Source organism: Zerene cesonia, unplaced genomic scaffold (assembly GCF_012273895.1).
Source record: "Zerene cesonia ecotype Mississippi unplaced genomic scaffold, Zerene_cesonia_1.1 Zces_u006, whole genome shotgun sequence".
NCBI classification, from domain to species: domain Eukaryota; kingdom Metazoa; phylum Arthropoda; class Insecta; order Lepidoptera; family Pieridae; genus Zerene; species Zerene cesonia.
The window spans coordinates 1,717,683-1,737,794 of record NW_024045136.1 but is presented as its reverse complement, the minus strand read 5'-3'; the positions used below and the strand labels follow the sequence as shown (position 1 = coordinate 1,737,794).

General features: G+C 37.3%; 1 protein-coding gene across 1 annotated transcript in view; it reads right to left on the bottom strand.

The window, feature by feature from the left end:
- LOC119838899 (probable ATP-citrate synthase subunit 1) overlaps positions 1–16,764 on the bottom strand; it is a 45,036-nt gene extending 28,272 nt beyond the window's left edge. Inside the window, exon 1 of the mRNA XM_038365043.1 lies at positions 16,608–16,764. The gene's annotated coding sequence lies outside the window, so the exon portion shown is untranslated. The remainder of the gene's footprint in view (positions 1–16,607) is intronic.
- Between the last annotated feature and the right edge of the window lie 3,348 nt (positions 16,765–20,112).

The window sequence follows — 20,112 nt, the reverse complement described above, 5'->3', positions numbered from 1 at the left end:
ATAAATGTTATTTGCAGTTAACAATTTTCTTTTTTCTTTATTACAATATTTATGGCAAGACTAGGTATATAGGCTATAATATATAATATACTTTAAAAAAATTACTATGTAACTATTTCATCTACGTAATAATAATTTTTATTTCATATCTGGGAATCGTATTCTTACACATTAGTAACAATAAATCTATAACCAATAAACCGAGTGGGTCGAGCAATAAATTATGTCTACCCTCGTATCAGTCACGTATCGGCTGTGCTATTCACATTAAAATCGCGTCATTTTGATAGACCATGTGTCTGTAATATGTCGTCACAGACATGCATATCATTGAGTGCGGGAGTCGAGCACGCTTCGGCACGCGCTGGGCCTGCTCGCAGCGGGGATGGTACCGCACCCCCACGGAAGAATCGTATCGTAAACCTTCATAGGAGGCCTATCTCCTAGCAGTAGAAAAATACATAGGCTGATGATGATGATGTAGGCATGATTTATTTTAATCACACCACCATTTCTAAGTAGATATAAACTCAAACACGTGCAAAGTCAGGATAGGGCGGTAGTATAACATAATAGCAATTATGAGTTGTTTTTTTTTTAAACCAGCATAATTTAATACAGATTAAAAAAAAACGACTCAAGATTGCGGATAAATGAGCAATCCGACTGACAATCATTATAATAAAGAAACATAATTTAAACATTAAAAAATAACCATTTACATGTATTTTAAACTTATTCATTCATTCATATATTAAAACACGTAAAAACAAGTCGTACAATTAACATGTATTTGGACGTTAAAAAGGCCTAAAACGTGATTTAATGTGCTCTATCGACGATCAAAGTTCAAAATGTAATAATAAATAATATTTATAATGCAATACCGTATATATAGGTGCAATTACACACCAATTAATCATTACAAAGTTTATTCATACATATGAAACAAAAGAAGAAAAAAACTAAAAAAAAAGTTGCAAATGTCAAATATACAACATCCCACGCCCTGCCGAAAAAAAAAAAAAAACAAAAACTATCATCGTGCAGTAAAATAAAAAAAAAACATCAAGAGAACCGAGTGAAAAAGAAAAACCATCTTGCATTTAGGAAGATCTTATAATACGTTACGTACTTTCCAATACTATTTATTTGATTTCGGATAGTAATTTTTATCTTATCTATTGAATATTTCGCGGTACACACTCGTAGTATGACTCGGTTCTGATAAAGCGTGAGCGCATCCACATCACCTGTCTCGGCTTTCGCGATATCAAATCTTCGAATCACCGTCCTATTGAGTTTCGAAGTGAAATCTTTTTTTAGCCGCGTTAAGCCCTTAGGTGATCACAGAATAGCTAAAGTTCTACCAACGATATGCTATTGTTAATTGTAATTCTTTTTCACATCTATTTTGATTAATTTAATGTACATAATAAATTGCATATGGTAAATAACCTTCGTAAATATTTTTTTATGAAACTTATAAAAATAAAAATTATCCTTGTTGTAACAACCGTCAGACATGTAAAAGTGCTTATTTTAGCAAAATTTCCGATATAAACATTTTTATACCTCTATTTAGCAATAGTCTCTGGCTGATAGCAATTTGAAAAAAAAAACAACTCATATAAAAATGGAACGTCAAAATCGAACGCGTTTCGCGTGCGGCGAACGATCTCAGTCGTCGCTGATTGGCCGTCAGCGATGGTGTGGCATCGAATGATGCCCGCCGCGTCATTCGCTCCTAGCGTGGTAAAAAAAAATCGCAAACTTCTTATGAGGTTACGCTTAGCGGTCATTATTCCAGTAAAAAGAGAGTATAGTGACGATTTTTGTAACCTACATACTAAATAATTATTATAATTTTAAAAACATTCATGTATTTTCCATCATTATGTATGTTGAAATATTGAGAAAACATTTAAATAGTTAATTTATTATTTTGTACGTATTGTATGACATTATTTCATCTAGCATTTAGAGAAAATCTGCCTGCACTTCATTACGTTTTATTATTTTGAAATTATGTACGTGTAAATTGTTACTCCCGTAGTCAATTATTTCTGATATAAGTCATAAATCGTAAATTATGAATTGCGACTCTAAAACTTTTTTTTCTTTTTTGTTTTGTCTTTTCTCGTTATTATTAGAAAAAGATCCAGTTTTCAGTAGATTTTTCTTTTATCAAATCTTAGCTAGCACTTCGTTGTTTTATTTACTCTGTGGTTTTATTTGGCGGGAAGGCGTTTTCAATCATTGTGTCCAATGTCCATGGAAAGCCACTAGCGTCTGTTATTACATTCTAAAAATATTACGTTCACGATTTATCAGATAGCGCTTTATAGATAATAAAACCATGTCTCTTTTCTTTTGATTTACTTGAGACTTTATTTTAGTTAACTGTCAAATTTACCGGATATTTTCTTTTTAAGCCGAACAATGCGACTCGTCTTAGTTGTGGGAGTGACACTGGCAACATCAAAATAAAAAAAAATACAAAGTAAAGTATTCTTGGCGCCAAAAAGTTATAAATACGATGTTTCCAAAATACATACATCGATTTGGTAATAAAAAAAAACGGTTTTATACATTCATTCGTAATGAATGAATGGAATAGGATATACTATTTATCATTTCAGTTCTTCAATTTAACAATGACGGCGGATATTGACGCAATCGGATATTCATTTTTTTTTTTTTAATTCTTGTTCTCGCGCTCACTTGGCGGGAAGCGTTACTAAAATGGCGCGAAAAGATATTTTTATGACGATGATTAAATATGAAACGAGTATTTATTCTATCGCGAGTATTAGCGTAGACAATTAGCATTGAGGCCTTATTATAATATTACCACTATTGAGTGTTGTTGAGGCCGTACGCAAAGGGTTTTTGTTATCATTTGTTTAAACAATATAAAACCAGTTTTACTTATAAGCACCTACAATAACTCATAAGATATTTTCTTGATCAATTCTTAAATACTTATTTATAAGATACAGAGTTTTAGTGTCATTAACAAATGTTATATATTTATTTTTCTCTCTTCGGCTTCGTATATTGTACACTAATAATATAGAAGTGTTTGTTTGTGTGCTTGAACGCGCTAATCTCGGGAGCCACTTGGCCGAATTGGATGAAATTTGGCACAGAGATAGTTTGGGATCAAAGAAAGGATGTACTTTACTTTCGTTGGTGGGAGAGATATATCATATAGCGGAAGAGTTTGTTTGATTGAACGGGCTAATCTAAGTCGGTTAAAAACGCAAGCAACACCGCGGGCCGAACTACAACTAAAATACCTACCTATATAAAATACATAATCGCAACGTCGTGATTTCAAAAAATACCGACTGCGATAATTAATATTTATCCTACTAATATCATAAATGCGAAAGTTTGTGATGATGGATGTACGTGTATGTGTATGTATGTATGTTTGTTACTCTCTCGCGCAAAAACTACTGAACCGATTGCAATGAAATTTCGTACGTAGATAGCTGGATAACTGGAATGACATATAGGCTTTCATCACCACATTCCAACGGGATACAGACTTACGCGGGGCGCAGCGATTCTTGAATACATACATTAATTTAAAAAAAAAAACACAAGTTGTAAGTTACATGCAAGTGTGTGTGTGTGTGTGTGTGTGTGTGTGTGTGTGTGTGTGTGTGTGTGTGTGTGTGTGTGTGTGTGTGTGTGTGTGTGTGTGTGTGTGTGTGTGTGTGTGTGTGTGTGTGTGTGTGTGTGTGTGTGTGTGTGTGTGTGTGTGTGTGTGTGTGTGTACATATGTCGCGTAGGTAGGTGAGTGTGTGTGCGTATGTGATTTACGATTTAACTAAGCACAGAAACGTCAATGACCGTAATGTCAATTGTAAATGTGAAAGTTCGTTTGTTTGGATGTTCGTCCGTCGATCGCGCTGAAACTACTGAACGGATTTTGATGAAATTTTTATAATTTACAACTTTGTCATTAAAAATATATTATAAAATGGTCTGTGGGGTTTCGGCGCTGCGTACTGTATCACAGGCCTTGGCTTAGTGCGGCAGCAGGGGCTTTCACCTATTTTTTTTTGGTTAAATTTTGCATTATATAACTCATTTATTTATAAATTTATAGTTTTATAGCATTGAAATGCTTTATAAATGAGAAATTTTGAAAGAATAGAAAAAATTTGATCACGAGGCAGGATTCGAACCTGCGTTTCTTACTGTGGCGGGCGAAATTCGATTACTGTGGCGGGATCACGGGTGGCCGAGAGAGGCTAGGCGTTGTTACGGTTAGGCAAGAAACGCAGGTTCGAATCCTGCCTCGTGATCAAATTCTTTTCTATTCTTTCAAAATTTCTCTTCTAACTCATTTATTTTTAAGCTACTTCTAATCTATATATATAAAATTCTCGTGTCACAGTTTTCGTTGCCATACTCCTCCGAAACGGCTTGACCGATTCCTCTGAAATTTGGTAAGCATATTGGGTAGGTCTGAGAATCGGCCAACATCTATTTTTTATCCCGATATTCCTACGGGATGCGGACTTACGCGGGTGAAACCGCGGGGCGCAGCTAGTCTAATATATAAAATTCTCGTGTCACAGTTTTCGTTGCCATACTCCTCCGAAACGGCTTGACCGATTCTTATGAAATTTTGTGTGCATATCGGGTATGTTTGAGAATCGGCCAACATCTATTTTTTATCCCGATATTCCTACGGGATACGGACTTACGCGGGTGAAACCGCGGGGCGCAGCTAGTAATATATAAAATTCTCGTGTCACAGTTTTCGTTGCCAAACTCCTCCGAAACGGCTGGACCGATTCTTATGAAATTTTGTGTGCATATTGGGTATGTGTGAGAATCGGCTAACATCTATTTTTTATCCCGATATTCCTACGGGATACGGACTTACGCGGGTGAAACCGCGGGGCGCAGCTAGTATATATATATGTACGTATACTTTTTGGTGACGATAAATTTTTTATTATTATATATTATTAGAACAGAAATCTCGATGTCCATAATTCTGATAGAAATTATTCGTTCAGAAACGGGGTCCGATTTAATTTTCTCGGAATAAATAGAATAAATAGTAACGGCCACGCTATTATAATTACGATTCAATTATTTTCATGATAACCAAGGTCGGCCACGAGGTTAACCGGTTGACAGATTTAGGTTATTTATTTTTTTTTTAATCTTATATATAGAAAATCAATTGCTGTTCGTTAGTCTAGCTAACACTCGAGAACGGCCGGTCTGATTTTTATAATCACGATTTTGGTGCATTCTGAATGGTCCAGGGGAGGTTTAAAAGGTAGGAAGAATATGGAGGTGGGCGAAGCCGCCGGCGGGAAGCTAGTCAAAAAATAATAATAATAATAATATCCTACATCGGCCGCGGACTGCCCAGGGCTGTATCTCTATAGTGCAGTCATGGGCAGACTGCAGGTGGTGTCTCACAACACATTAAATTCTCTCAAGGGCCTCTGCGTGTTGGATCTGTGTCCCCACGTAAGCCTTACAAAAGACCGGGTGTCTACGTGGGTATCCGAGTATTATGGAGAGATATACATAATAATAATAAGAATAATTTATTGACATATGATAAAGTAAGTACTACCTCCTTCCTAATATCCTACTAATCCTAAGTTTGTAAGGATTTGTGTGTGAATGTTCGTTGTTCTTTCACGCAAAAACTACCGAACCGGTTGCAATGAAATTTGGCACGTAGACAGCTGGACAACTGGAATAACATATAGGCAACTTTTTATCCCGATATTCCTACGGGATACGGACTTACGCGGGTGAAAACGCGGGGCGCAGCTAGTATGTATTTATCACGCATGTATCTGTGATGAAATTTCCGTTTTGTACGACGCCTACTCTCTTACTTCGCAGCTTTTCCTTTGCTTTGTGGTTGTCTGGTAGAAATTGCTCAATAGCGATAAGACCGCCTTCTGTACCTCAACTTCTTGTGCTGTACTTTTTTGTGTACAATAAAGAATATTTATTATTAATATTATTAAAGGTAGATAGCTGGGCCTTCTTAGGGAGCGTGGTACGAGGTAAAACCGCAGAGCACGGCTTGTCCAATTAAATATATTTATCACCAAGTTCAAATAATAGAGTTTCGTTTCCTTTAAAGCGACAGTTCCGACAGCCACCTGACCTCAAAAGGACCTTGTGCCTTTCACTTGTTCGGATTTAACGCGGTGTCCTATGCGGGCGCTGTGCATATCCTGATTATCCGACCGCGTAACGGAGGACTATGTTCTCGATAATCCCACGTGTGTTATACTTGTGCAGCTGTCTACGTGCCAAATTTCATTGCAATCAATTCGGTAGTTTTTGCGTGAAAGAGTAACAAACATACAGACACACATACATCCATCCTCGCAAACTTTCGCATCTAGAATATTTCAGTAGGAATGTCTAAATCTCCTTCTGCTATCATATTGTATTTTGCTATCGGATAATAAACAAAAAAAAAAAACAACTTCGTATCGGAACGTCCAAGTCCATATAAATCGTTTCAGGTGTAAAAATATCCTAATATTATATACCAATGTATATAGTAATATTATAAAGCTGAATAGTTTGTTTGAACGGACTAATCTCAGGAGCTGCTGGTCCGATTTGAAAAATTCTTTCAGTGTTCGATAGCCCATTTATTGGTCATCGTGCTGAGACCAATAGGAGCGGAGAACCAGTGAAGAATGTTTGAATAGGCTACACTAGACGCTCGCCCCGGAACCGCCCGGATATCAAGATTTTTGTTTTACCTCAAGGGTGAATTTAATCAGGATAAAAAGTATCCTATCACCCAAGTCAGCTCATATCCTGTCTGTATACCAGATTTCATCGAAATGCGTTCAGTAGTTTCAGCGTGATAGACGGACAAACATCCAAACAAACAAACATTCACATTTATAATATTAGAGTGATAATATAAAATGTTACACGGACGAAATCGGGTCGGACCGCTAGTTAGTAAATATATATATACGACTAAATGGTTGTTATCTGACTGACATAGTGATCTATCAACGCACAGCCCAAACCACTGGACGGATCGGGCTGGAATTTCACACACAGATAGATGATATGACGTAGGCGTCCGCTAAGAAAGGATTCCGATAGATTCTAACCCCAAGGGGAAAAAAAAAATGTAAAAAGACCGCGCGGTAGAAGCATCCAGCACGGCAATATGGCGGCAATGAGAAAGATTTTATTGTGGGAGTCGAGCACGCTTCGGCACGAATTGGGGCAGCTCGCACCGGGTAAGTACCACACCCCCCACAGAAAACCGGCGTGAAATAGTGGCATGCCACTGTGTTTCGTACGGTGAGTGGGGGAGCCGGAGGCCTATTTCCTTTTCCTCACCCGTCCCAGTCCATCCTTCTTTCCTGTCATGAATTCGTTTATTTTCCTTTACCCACTAAAAGCGGGCAGCGCATTCGCAGAGGCACTACTTTTGCGAATGTTCATGGGCGGTGGTGATCGTTTACCATCAGGCGAACCACCAGCTCAGTTGCCCGCTATGACAAAAAAAAAAAGAAAAAATTCATCACAGCGCGCGACGCGCCAGCACGCTGCGATCAGTCAGGTGAAAGTTCGTTCATTTTATGTCATGTTTTGGTTTCGGTGCAAGTCTATTTCACGAGCCACATTATTGACACGACCTCCAATCTGTTTATAAATCTTTTATGTATTATTATAGAACGCTGGCTGCGCCCCGCGGTTTCACCCGCGTAAGTCCGTATCCCGTAGGAATATCGGGATGAAATGGTGCCTAAATGTTATTCCAGTTGTCCAGCTGTCTACGTACCAAATTTCATTGCAATCGGTTCAGTAGTTTTTCCGTGAAAAAGCAACAAACGCACGCACACATCCTCACAAACTTTCGCATTTATAATATTAGTATGATAGTATGATAGGATATAGAGAATATATAACCAGCTGCACGCCCCGTCTCCGCCCGGATAGTCATTAATCGTAATTGAAATAATATAAACTATCCTATCTTTTAAGTGGGATCAAACTGCACATGTTGTGCAGATTTGATTAAAATCGGTTGAGTAGTTTAGGAATCCAACGCGGACAAACAACGTGACACGTAATTTACATATATTAAGATATAAAGATAATTAAAATAACATTGCTTTAAAAACGCTTTAAGAGAACCGAACCCGAGACCGGTAACCAACTAGCTACTGATCCGCAGCAGGGTCCAAAGTCCAAAACCATTTACCAAATGAATACCAATTGAGGTCCGAAGATCGCCGCTAAACACTGTTGTATGCCAATTTATCTCGCATCCATCCATCCATACCTACATCTATATTGATATTATGAAGTTGAGGAGTTTGTTTGTTTGCACGCGCTAATCTCAGGAACTACGGTCTCGATGAAATTGCGAAGGAAAATATTCGAAGACCCGGAGTAAACCATAGACTAGTTGAATTACGTCATTACACACATATAATTTCCGTATCGTAAAGATAATCTTAAATTTCTTAAACAAATCGTTACTAAAATAAATTACCAACCCGTTGTAAAAAATTCAAAAATATATTTACTTACTTAAATGAAAGGTAATAAAATACAAGATGATATCATTTTATACCATAAAATGTGTTTTTTTTTTCTTACCATGTGATTGTTACAAACACGACATGAAAACGTGGAAATTAAAGTATATTTTTCCACAAAACAATAACCATAAAAATTAATAACAATTAATCAAACATTAACCACCAAAACTTTATCGAAATGCGATTCGAATTTCAAAAAATCGCAAATTCGAAAGCAAAAATGTTGCCACACACACACACACACACGATTCGATTTTCAAAAATTCAATGCAATACAGTACATGTAATCGAAGAAAGGAATACACGATTCGAATTTCAAAATTTAAAAAAAAAAAAAATCATATTATCATTGCACGAACATTCCGATCGTTTCATTAAAATTGCAAAGCAGTTAATAATAAACGAATAATATTCATGATGGTCATTTAGTTGGCTAACGTCATGATATAATTAATTTTTTCTTTACTCATTATCCACGTCTCGGCCAAGGGTCCGTCCACAATGAACAATAAATGTCCATGGGCGGTGGTAGCGCTTACCATCAGGCGACCCACCAGCTCCATTGCCGACTGTGACATAAAAAAAAAATAGCTAATCCTAGCCAATGGGAAACACAATAATAATAAAAAAAAACAAATTATTGACACAAAATAAAGTGGAGCATCCTACTTTCTACTATCATATCCTACTAATACTATAAACGCGAAAATTTGTAAGGATGTGTGTGTGTTTGTTGCTCTTTCACGCAAAAACTACTGAAACGATTGCAATGAAATTTGGTACGTAGATAGTTGGACAACTGGAATAACATATAGGCAACTTTTTATCCCGATATTCCTAGGGGATACGGATTTACGCGGGTGAAAGCGCGGGGTGCAGCAAGTAATAGTATCATAGTTCTCAATTAAAAAAAGGCGCTCCAATGTGGAACAGCCCTTATGTTTTATAATCTATTCATACAACAAAACCTCAACCACGTTGATTCCCCTTGAACCAACGTGATGAATCGTAACCTATAAAACTGCTGTGTCGATTGTGAATAATTCCCCTACATCAGTAGAGCGCGTGATATTTAGATCCAACTGTAAGCAATAACGAAAATAAACGATTATTACAATAAATTAATAATCATATATGTTAATTTAAGTATATGGCCTAATTCTATTTCACAATGCTAGTTTAAGAGTTTAAATTTTTAGTTTCATAGCATTGAAATGTTTAATGAATGAGAAATTTTTCCATTCTTTCAAAATTTCTCATTTATAAAGCACTAGCTAGCTGCGCCCCGCGGTTTCACCCGCGTAAGTCCGTATCCCGTAGGAATATCGGGTCATGTCTATGTTAGTCCAGTCGTTCAGACACTTTATATCCCGATATTCCAACGGGACGCAGTGTAACGCGGGTAAAACCGTGTGGCGCGACTAGTCTTGAATATATAAAACACTAGCTTCTCACCCCGGCTTCGCCCGTGGCACACAAATATAGCCTGCGTCACTCACAAGTGAAGATGTAGCTCTCTAATGGTGAAAGGATTTTTGAAATCGCTCCAGCAGTTTTTGCGTGAAAGCATTGTAACAAACATAAAAAATACAGTTGAACTGATAACGAATAAGATCCTCCTTTTATTGAAGTAGGTTGAAAATTAAAAACACGCTTTGACGATAGAATCATCTTAATTGTCTCCAACCCTGACGTAGAGTATACGTAAATAAATTTATTCAATCCCGGCAATCCTGAACAAGACAATGCTGTCATCATCAACAGCCCACACATGTCCCCACTGGTGGGACTCAGGCCTCCTATGAGGGTTCGGGCCGCGATCTACCACGCTGGCCAAGTGCGGGTTGGCAGATGTCACATGTCGTCGAACTTTTGATTCTCGGACATGCCGGTTTCCTCACGATGTTTTCCTTCCCCGTTTCAAGCAGTGGTGATGCGCAGATAAATTGAAAAATCAATTTTATTTCCTGCACGCTCGCCCAGACTCGAACCCCGACTTATCGATTTTGAAGTCCGAGCTTCGCGCCACTGAGCCACCACTGCTTCAGACAATGATATAAACACATAAATTTATTCAAACTCAAACTCATTTATAGACTAGACTTCTTGTAGAAGCACTATATTATTGTATTGACCCCGACCGATCCTTGATAAGTGTACAAAATTTGAATATGATCCATCCTCTTAAAGTGGATCTAAATAGTCTACAGAAGTCGGCTACAAACAAACATACAGGTGAAGCTTATAAAAACTAATTCATATAATATGCCTCTGAAACATCACTACAAATTATAAACAAAGTCGCTTTCTCTGTCCCTATGTATGCTTAAAAACTACCGAACGGATATTGATGGGTTTTTGAATAGGTAGAGTGATACAAGAGGAAGGTTTATATGTATAATCAACAAACATCTGTTAAACTACTGCGAATTTAACGCGTCCGAAGCCGCGGGCTAAAGTCAGTCCTCAATAAAACGACTAAATTACAATAAACGACCAATTATTATATTTGTTTGAAAAAAACCCATATAATCTTACTAAAATAAGGAAGTAATGCTCTTACTAATATACATATAGACAAATATTTCTATTTTATGACCTGGTAATTAATTAATTCACTGATTCGCTGTTGAGGAAAAAATAAAAATGTACACAGAAAAACACAATAAATTTTAATCTCGAGAGAGATTACAGAAGAAGAAAATGTAAAAACCGTCTATTTACTGTACAAATATGATAAAACTGCGTTTGTTTGTTTGTTCACGCCAACTACGGAACTACCCGTCCGATTCACGTGAGGTCTACTAAGACTCCCGCACGCGGTTCGAACTTTGCTCGCGAACATAATGAAAGAAAGAAACAAAAGAAAGAAAGAAAGAAAGAAAACAAGCTTTAGTGTCACATAACAACCTTGAAACTGACAAATTTTGAAAGAATATAAAAAAAAGGTACATAAAACAAAATAAGTAGGAGAAATTCGATTACTGTGGCGGGATCACGGGTGGCCGAGATGCTAGGCGTACTTATCGTTTTTTAGTTTTGTTTTTCTCATTTCCTCGATCATTTAACTGCGCGTAATAAGCAATCATGTGGGAGTCGAGCACGCGTCGGCACGAATTGGGCCAGCTCGCAACGGTTAAGTACCACACCCCCACAGAAGATCGGCATGAAATAGTACGTCTCTACGCTACTGCGTTTCATTCGGTGATGGGGGGAGCCGGAGACCCGTATGCTTTTCCTCACTCTGCCCAGACCATTTCTTTAATCAAGTCGTCAATCCTTTCCTTTTCCTTTCCGCTTAAAAGCGGACTACGCATTTGCAGCGACCCTATATCAGCAAATGTCTGTCTGATCGCTTACCATCAGGCGAACCACCAGCTCCGATGCCCACTATTACGTCACTACATAGTATTAAAACAATGACGCTTTCTCTGCCCCTATGTCCCTATGTATGCTTAAATCTTTAAAACTACGCAACGGATTTTGAAGGTTTTTTATATATAGAGTGATTGAAGAGGAAGCTTTATATATATAACTAGCTGCACCCGACAAACGCTGTTCTGCCTTACTCTTATCGTTTAGAGGTGTGAAAAATAGATGTTAGCCGATTCTCAGACCTACCCAATATGCTTACCAAATTTCAGAGGAATCGGTCAAGCCGTTTCGGAGGAGTATAGAGACTAACATTGTGACACGAGAATTTTATATATAAGATGACATCAATTAAATTACTCCGATTTAAACGCGTGCGAGGCCGCGGGCAAAGGCTAGTAAACAATAAAACTGCTTTAAAATTGTATTTTACATACGTGTCGTGTCAGAACTATATAATAGATAATGATTAACTGTCTCAATGTATTTATATGTATTTGTTAAACCTAGCAATGCTATGAAAATTGAATGAAGATGATGTTTTGAGAAATTATGAAAGAATAGAAAAAAAATTTCGATCACGAGGCGGGATACGAGCCCACGCTTTTCGCCAAACCGTAGCAACGCCTAGCCTCTCGGCCTTACAGAACTTCTCATTTATGAAGCATTTCAATGCTATAAAGTTAAAAATTATAGATGACTAGCAAACCCAGCGAACTCCGTTTCGCCACCAGATGGCTGTATGTAAAAAATTATTTTCCCGCTTTTCTGTTGAAATTTTTCCTGAATTTTCTTTGCTATAAACCTCACGGAGCCCGAGACCTTTCCAACGAATGCAAAACCGTGGAAATCGGTTCGTGCGTTCTGGAGTTATAGCGTCAGGAAGGAAAACCCGACTTATTTTTATATAGTAAAAAAGAAGATTTCAATGCTATAAAACTAAAAATTAAAGATGATTTTTTAATTATCATTTACCTATCTATGTGAATCAGTGAAGTTGCAGCTTTCTAATAAATAAAGAGATTATCATTTTTATCGTATGCTAGCTTTGGCCCGCGGCCTCGCACGCGTTAATATTCGGAGTAGTTTAATAGATATTATTATACTTATAAACCATCCCCTTGAATTACTCTATCTATTAAAAAGAGCCCATCAAAATCCGTTGCGTAGTTTAGGGACAGAGAAAGCGACTTTGTTTTATACAATGTAGTGATTTTCACATACCAGCAATAATGCTGGTCAAAACTACATTATTATTAGAAATTTTACTTTGCTACGGTTAGGCAAGAAACGCAGGTTCGAATCCTGCCTCGTGATCGAATTTTTTCTATTCTTTAAAAATTTCTAATTTATTAAGCATTTTTCATGCTATAAAACTAAAAATAAAATTTTACATTATTATTACTTAAGAAACTGTTTAGTTGTTTTCGGTTATTTTCTGTCAAACATACTCTACAAGTTATTGCATGTGTTAGTCGAGCACGCTTCGGCACGAATTGGGCCAGCTCGCACCGGGAAAGTACCACACCCCCACAGAAAATCGACGTGACATGATAGCATGCTATTGTGTTTCGTTCGGTGAGTGGGGGAACCGGAGGCCTATATCCTTTTCCTTACCCTTCCCAGTCCTTTTCTTCATTCCTCTCATCAAATCTTTCTTAACCCCTTCCCAATTTAAAGTCGGCAATCCATTTGTAGAGGCGTAAGTTCTGCAATCGACCTGACGCCTCTCCAAATGTCCTCGGGCGGTGGTGACGCTTACCATCAGGCGTCCCACCAGCTCCATTGCCGACTATGACAAAAAAGGAAAAACCCTAACACCTTATTTTGCGTGAATGAGTGACAAACGTACATCCATCAAACGTTCGCGTTTATAACATTAGAATAATCAATCAATCAATCAATCACTGTACCAGTATCGAGATTAACATTAACGCCACCTCATTCGGTACACTGAACGCTTCGGAAATACGAAGGACCATTCCCAATGAGTGGCGTAGCAAATGCGCTGTGCTTAATGTCAATTACCGTACAGTGACCTTGGCCGATCGCGTCATTATATATATTTATATATATATATATATATATATATATATATAGAAAGTGGTGTTACACTTTTTATAACTCAAGAACGCAGCAACCGATTGGGCTGAAAATTTGTGCAGAGGTAGCTTAAAACCCTACTAATATTAAAAATGCGAATGTTTGTAAGGATGTGTGTGTAAGTCCGTATCTCGTAGGAATATCGGGATAAAAAGTTGCCTATATGTTATTCCATTTGTCCAGCTGTCTACGTACCAAATTTCATTACAATCAGTTCAGTAGTTTTTGCGTGATATAGCAACAAACACACACACGCTATTACAAACTTTCGCGTTTATAATATTAGTAGGAAGTAGGATAGTAGGATTAGTAGGATAGGATAGGACTCGATGGAACCAATTTATGACCTACTACGAGTGGTCCATCGCTCTCAGGGACGTCGGTGACCCCTATTTGTAGACAATTAGTATACTTCATTGAACCACATAAATCGGTTAAAAACAGACAGAATTATCGGGTGACAATAGAACTTAATGGAACTAAGGCATGTTTTATGTGAAAAAAAAAACCTCAACTTAATTGAACTTAGGCTATATCAGTGCAAATAACCTTAACTTAATCAAACTTGTGCGTGTTTTAAGTGAAAATAAAGTAAAAACATAACTTCGAATCTGTTTGCGCTTTCTAATTTCGCTCTCGATGCCATAGGTACCTACTACTAGTACATATAACGCTAACGAATTCGTTTGTTTAAACGCGCGAATCTCAGGAACTACTGGATCAATTTTGGAGATACTCTCAATATTTTCTTCAAGCAACATTTATTTACATTATATCAAATACACAGTGTTTGCTAAATACCTTCAACTTCTTTAAAAAACTTTAACATTTAAGAACTCTAATAACATACAACTTTATTTGTAATAAATACATTTATTATAAAAAAAAAACTTGAAATAACTTTAAAATTTAAATATGTTTATCCAAGCAGGATGCATAAATTTGTTATTAATTACAGAGATTTTTATTTATCAAAACATCTTAAGAGTTCTATCGTTTAAACTTTAACGTGAGAATAATTTGTTTTTTTTTCATTATAGTATTCAACCTCGCATCTTTAGGTTACTAGCTGCGACCCGCGGTTTCACCCGCGTATGTCCGTAGCCCGTAGGAATATAGGGATAAAAAGTTGCCTATATGTTATTCCAGTTGTACAGCTGTCTACGTGCCAAATTTCATTGCAATCGGTTCAGTAGTTTTGGCGTGAAAGAGCAACAAACACACACACATCCTTACACACATTCGCATTTATAATATTAGTAGGATTAGTAGGAAGTAGGATAGTAGGATAGGATTACCAGATCTAAAATAAATTAATATTACTAGTACTATCACGATATGATTATTTTGAACATAAAACGTTAACCGTCACCAATTGTCACAACCGCACACATACCAAATTCAAATGGGACCAAACGGGAGGCACCAGCTTTCAAATAATGAAAGAATCATCGAAATCGGTTCATTCAGTAATAAGTTACCGAGGTTACGAACACCAAAAAAAAAAACAGTCAAATTCAGCTGATCGAGAGATTAATTGAACCTCCTCCGTGTTTTATTTTTATTTTTTTTTTCTTTTAAATCAGCTAAAAATCGTCAAACTGATAACATCCATCAAACACAACCAAGTACATCGCGCGTTTACCTACAAAATCTACAAAAAAAAAAAAAAAAACAGTAGCAGTCGTGCGACTGCCGATAGAAGTGAAAACGGAACTATTAAGTTGAGAGTAACTAAAACTATATGCAAAAATTATATGAAATTTTTTATAGCTATAGATATACTATTACCGCCTCCTTGGTACAGTGGATAACGCGTGAGCGTTGAACCGAGGGGTCCTGGGTTCGATTCCCGGTGGACGCACAAAAAAAAATGTCTCGGTCTGGCAGGACACAGAAGGCTGATCACCTACTTGTCCGTAAAGAAAATCGATCAGTGAAACGGATGTACATCATCTGCCCCATACCCCACTAGGGGACACGGGACTTCACTTACTTATAGATATACTATTATCATTAGCATGTCGGTGACGCGAACCGAGGATTTTACCCTCTACCAAAACGCACAACACGCCCAAAGAAGTTTTCACTTCAAAAAAAAAAAAAAAAAACAACAACGAATACATGAATAAAATCAATGTAACAACAACGTCATGTACATTATTTCCCTCCGGTTACCAACGCTGGCGAATTGTGTAAAAATTTTACCTCACTACGAAATCGAGTTGGCAGAAACGGGTTCTCACAACAACACACGCATAGCTAGTTGTCGTACTTTAAATATTGGATTCTGCGACCGATCATTAAATACATAACTACAATAAAACACAACTACGAATGTACGGAATAAATCCACGACATTCGGAATAGATCGATTTGAAAAACACTCCATTACGCCCGTACACAACTCGCCACAAAAATACGTAATATTATAATCAACGCTAAAATATTTGCATAAATTATGAACATAGTAACGTTATCGTGCACACAGAGCACGTTGTAATCATAATAATATGTAAAATTTCAATCGAAACTCACACCAAGCCGCGCGAGCGCCGTACGCTATCTCAATCCTCAATTTGTTAAAAAAATAAATATATTATATATCACGCAACACACGCGAGCGAGACACGACCGCTGCTTGCGGCTGCGGGCGGACGACTGACGCGATATGACACGCAAAACTGCGCGCGCGCATGAATTTGTAAATGGAATCGTAGGTCGTTCGATATTCGAACACCGAACACGCTTCCCCCTGCCATACGACAGGTGGACGCGGATGTCAACGCACGCGGCCCGCTTATCGACGCCCGAATGTGACCTATCAACCGACAGGTTATTGTTCAATCATTACCAGTCCAGCCGGCCGTCACTTGGCGGATCGGCCGCTGATAAACGGTTTAAAGATCAGAAAAAAGGAAAACAGTGCCATTATATAATTACTGACTAGACTAGACTGCGTATTTCAAAATCAAGTAATATTATTCATACTCGATGCAATAATGCGAGTTCCACGACCGAGTTGTGTGTTTTAGTACCGTTGCTTTTACGAGTGTACTAGCACTGTCCAGCGGCTTCGCTCGTGCTATATCTAAATGAAAGAGTAGATCAAATAGCACACGTGACATCGCCGTCTATTCTATCCTACTAATATATATATTTATATATCCTATCCTACTCTCCTACTTCCTACTATCCTAATATTATAAATGCGAAAGTTTGTAAGGATGTGTGTGTGTTTGTTGCTCTTTCACGCAAAAAGTACTGAACCGATTGCAATGAAATTTGGTACGTAGACAGCTGGACAACTGGAATAACATATGGACAACTTTTTATCCCGATATTCCTATCGGATACGGACTTACGCGGGCGAAACCGCGGGGCGCAGCAAGTAATCAAATATCTGCGTCAAACACCCAATAAATATTTAGGTGTCTTTTGCAGTTCTGGCGTGATCGTGCAACAAACACATTCAGACTTTCACGAAGTACATAATACAGTAGTAATAATAAAAGTAAGATTGTCTGGCAGAGATCACTTGTTAGCGATAAGACCGCCTTTTGTACAATAATCCAATTTTGCTGTGTTTCTTTGTATTGTTTTACTAGAATTGTATTTGTCATACGTAGAATTATTAGGATTCCATACGATTTCCTATCGACTTGTGACCTTCAACTTGAACAACGATAACATGATGATAACTTTGGAACCTTCTAGAAGGCCTCTTGTTGCAAGGTCGAGGAAATGTGTTAAGTGAAAAAAAAAATGGTTGCCTGTAAAGTCGGTTTTACGGGCGAAGATTTTACGTGACAACGTCTTTTTCTTGGTAGAATATTTATTGATATGAATATTATTAAATTGCACAATAGGAACAAGGAATTGAATGAAAATAAGAATTGCACAAATTTTAACTATAGAAAATATATTTTGTTTACTAAAAAGACAGAGACAGAGACACAAACACGCAAGACAAAATGCGCCTAATTCTCTAGTGCTGCGCGCGCGGCGGACCGATCATAGTTCGGTGACTCATCGTAACGTTACTGGGCGTTACACTTTTTCATGAGTGCCTCCGAGCCGCAACCTAATTTAAGACGTTGTCACGTCAAAATATATAGAAACTAGCTGACCCATTTAAACTGAAACATTTATGAATGCATCAAAATCAAAATTATCAAAATCGGCCCAGCCACTCTTGAGTTTTAGTGAGACTAACGAACAGCAATTGATTTTTATATATAAAATAATTTCTATAGTACATTTTTTTTGGGTTATATCTATAATGATATATAGAGCTGAGAAGTTTGTTTGTTTGCTTCAACGCGCTAATCTCAGAAACTACCGGGCTGAATTGGATGAAATTTAGTAGACAGATAGCTTGACATCCGAGGAAGGATATAGGATAGTTTTTATGCCGGATATCCCAAGGGTACGGGAGCAATGTGTGGAAAACCCTTTTTCCATGGACTGACAGTTACTATATACATAAATAAATTACAGATAGATACTATATACATAAATAAATTATAGATAGCACTTGGAACTTGTGTAGGTGTGTATGTAGGACGGGGCGAAGGCCTAGGTGAGGATCAGCTATTCCTCTGAAGCTTAATGAACATTATTTCTCTCTTCTTCCTTTCTTTCTGAAGTCGTCATGGCTAGTACGTTTATGTATTAATTTTCCTTATATAATTTAAGTACCTTTCACTGTTCTATCAAATCGTATTTAATATTTATAATCTAATAATTATTCTAATGTTTATCAGGAATAAACATTATATTGTTATTGTTATATACTGTTTCGCACCTGACAATCTGTATATTGTTATCAAATCTCAAAAGATAGACAATTCATTAATAAAATCTAATTTTTCATTGATTAAATAATTAATACACGAATAATCAAGCGATAAGTCATCTAGTAAATTACAGTGAAAAAAAATAAGCCGAGTAAATATTAAAAAACAAAAAAAAAAAAACACTGTCTGTCGAAGGTAAAATGTTTTTTTCATCTCCGTCTTTGGGTTATCAAATGAATGTGTTTGAATAATAGAACGCTATGATTAATTTCGAATCAAAAATGGAATCGACAAAACGAGGCGGGAGATTTTTTTTTTTATTTTATTGTTTTTTTTTTTTTATCCACTTACTTTAAGGGTAAGTCGTATAATTTCATTGCTGTTTAGTTTTATTTCGATAGGCAATCGGCATATCTATAGCCAAATAAACAAACAAAAATAATCCGGTGTCATTAGCCATTAATTAAAATCGTAATATCATTATCGCTGATATAATTTCGTTAACCACGTTATCTTTGGGATTCACATCACAACAAATTACATGTTATGTATTTCTAATCATGTATTAACACTAATTCCTTCCGCTGAGTTTGATTGTATCGAAACTGGCTCTTTTTTTAGGCCTTTCTTTCTTTTAACTGAGCTGGTGGAATTTTGAGCTGAGCTGAGCTGAGGTGGTTGCGCCTGAATGGTAAGCGACAACCAACGCCTATGAACATTCGCAGGGGTAGTGCCTCGGCGAATGCGCTTCCCGCTTTTAAAGAGAAAGGGGTAAGGAAAGGATTGACCACTCGAAAAAAAAGATTGGAAGAGTGGAAACAAGGAAATGGGCCTCTGGCTCTTTCACTCACCGTACGAAACACAGTAGCATGCATCTATTTCACGCCGGTCTTCTGTGGGGGTGTGGTACATCCCCGGTGCGAGCTGGCCCAATTTATGCCGACGCGTGCTCGACTTCCACATAGAAAATCATATAGAGAAAACGCTGGAGGTCCCAAACCTCTTTTTTTAATGAGGAAATCTAACATATACCCACGGCCTCCGAAAGAAGCCGTGGGTTACGTCGGATTCCTACCTACTAAAACCCCACTGTGTTCCGTAGGGCCTCTGAAGTACTGAAGGGGTCACGGGAACTGCTTAGTATACATCCGCGACACGACTCAAACTCAAACATTTATTCATTCAATTAGACTTCTTATAGAAGCACTTTTGAATCGTCATATTACACAGTCATAACATTTACC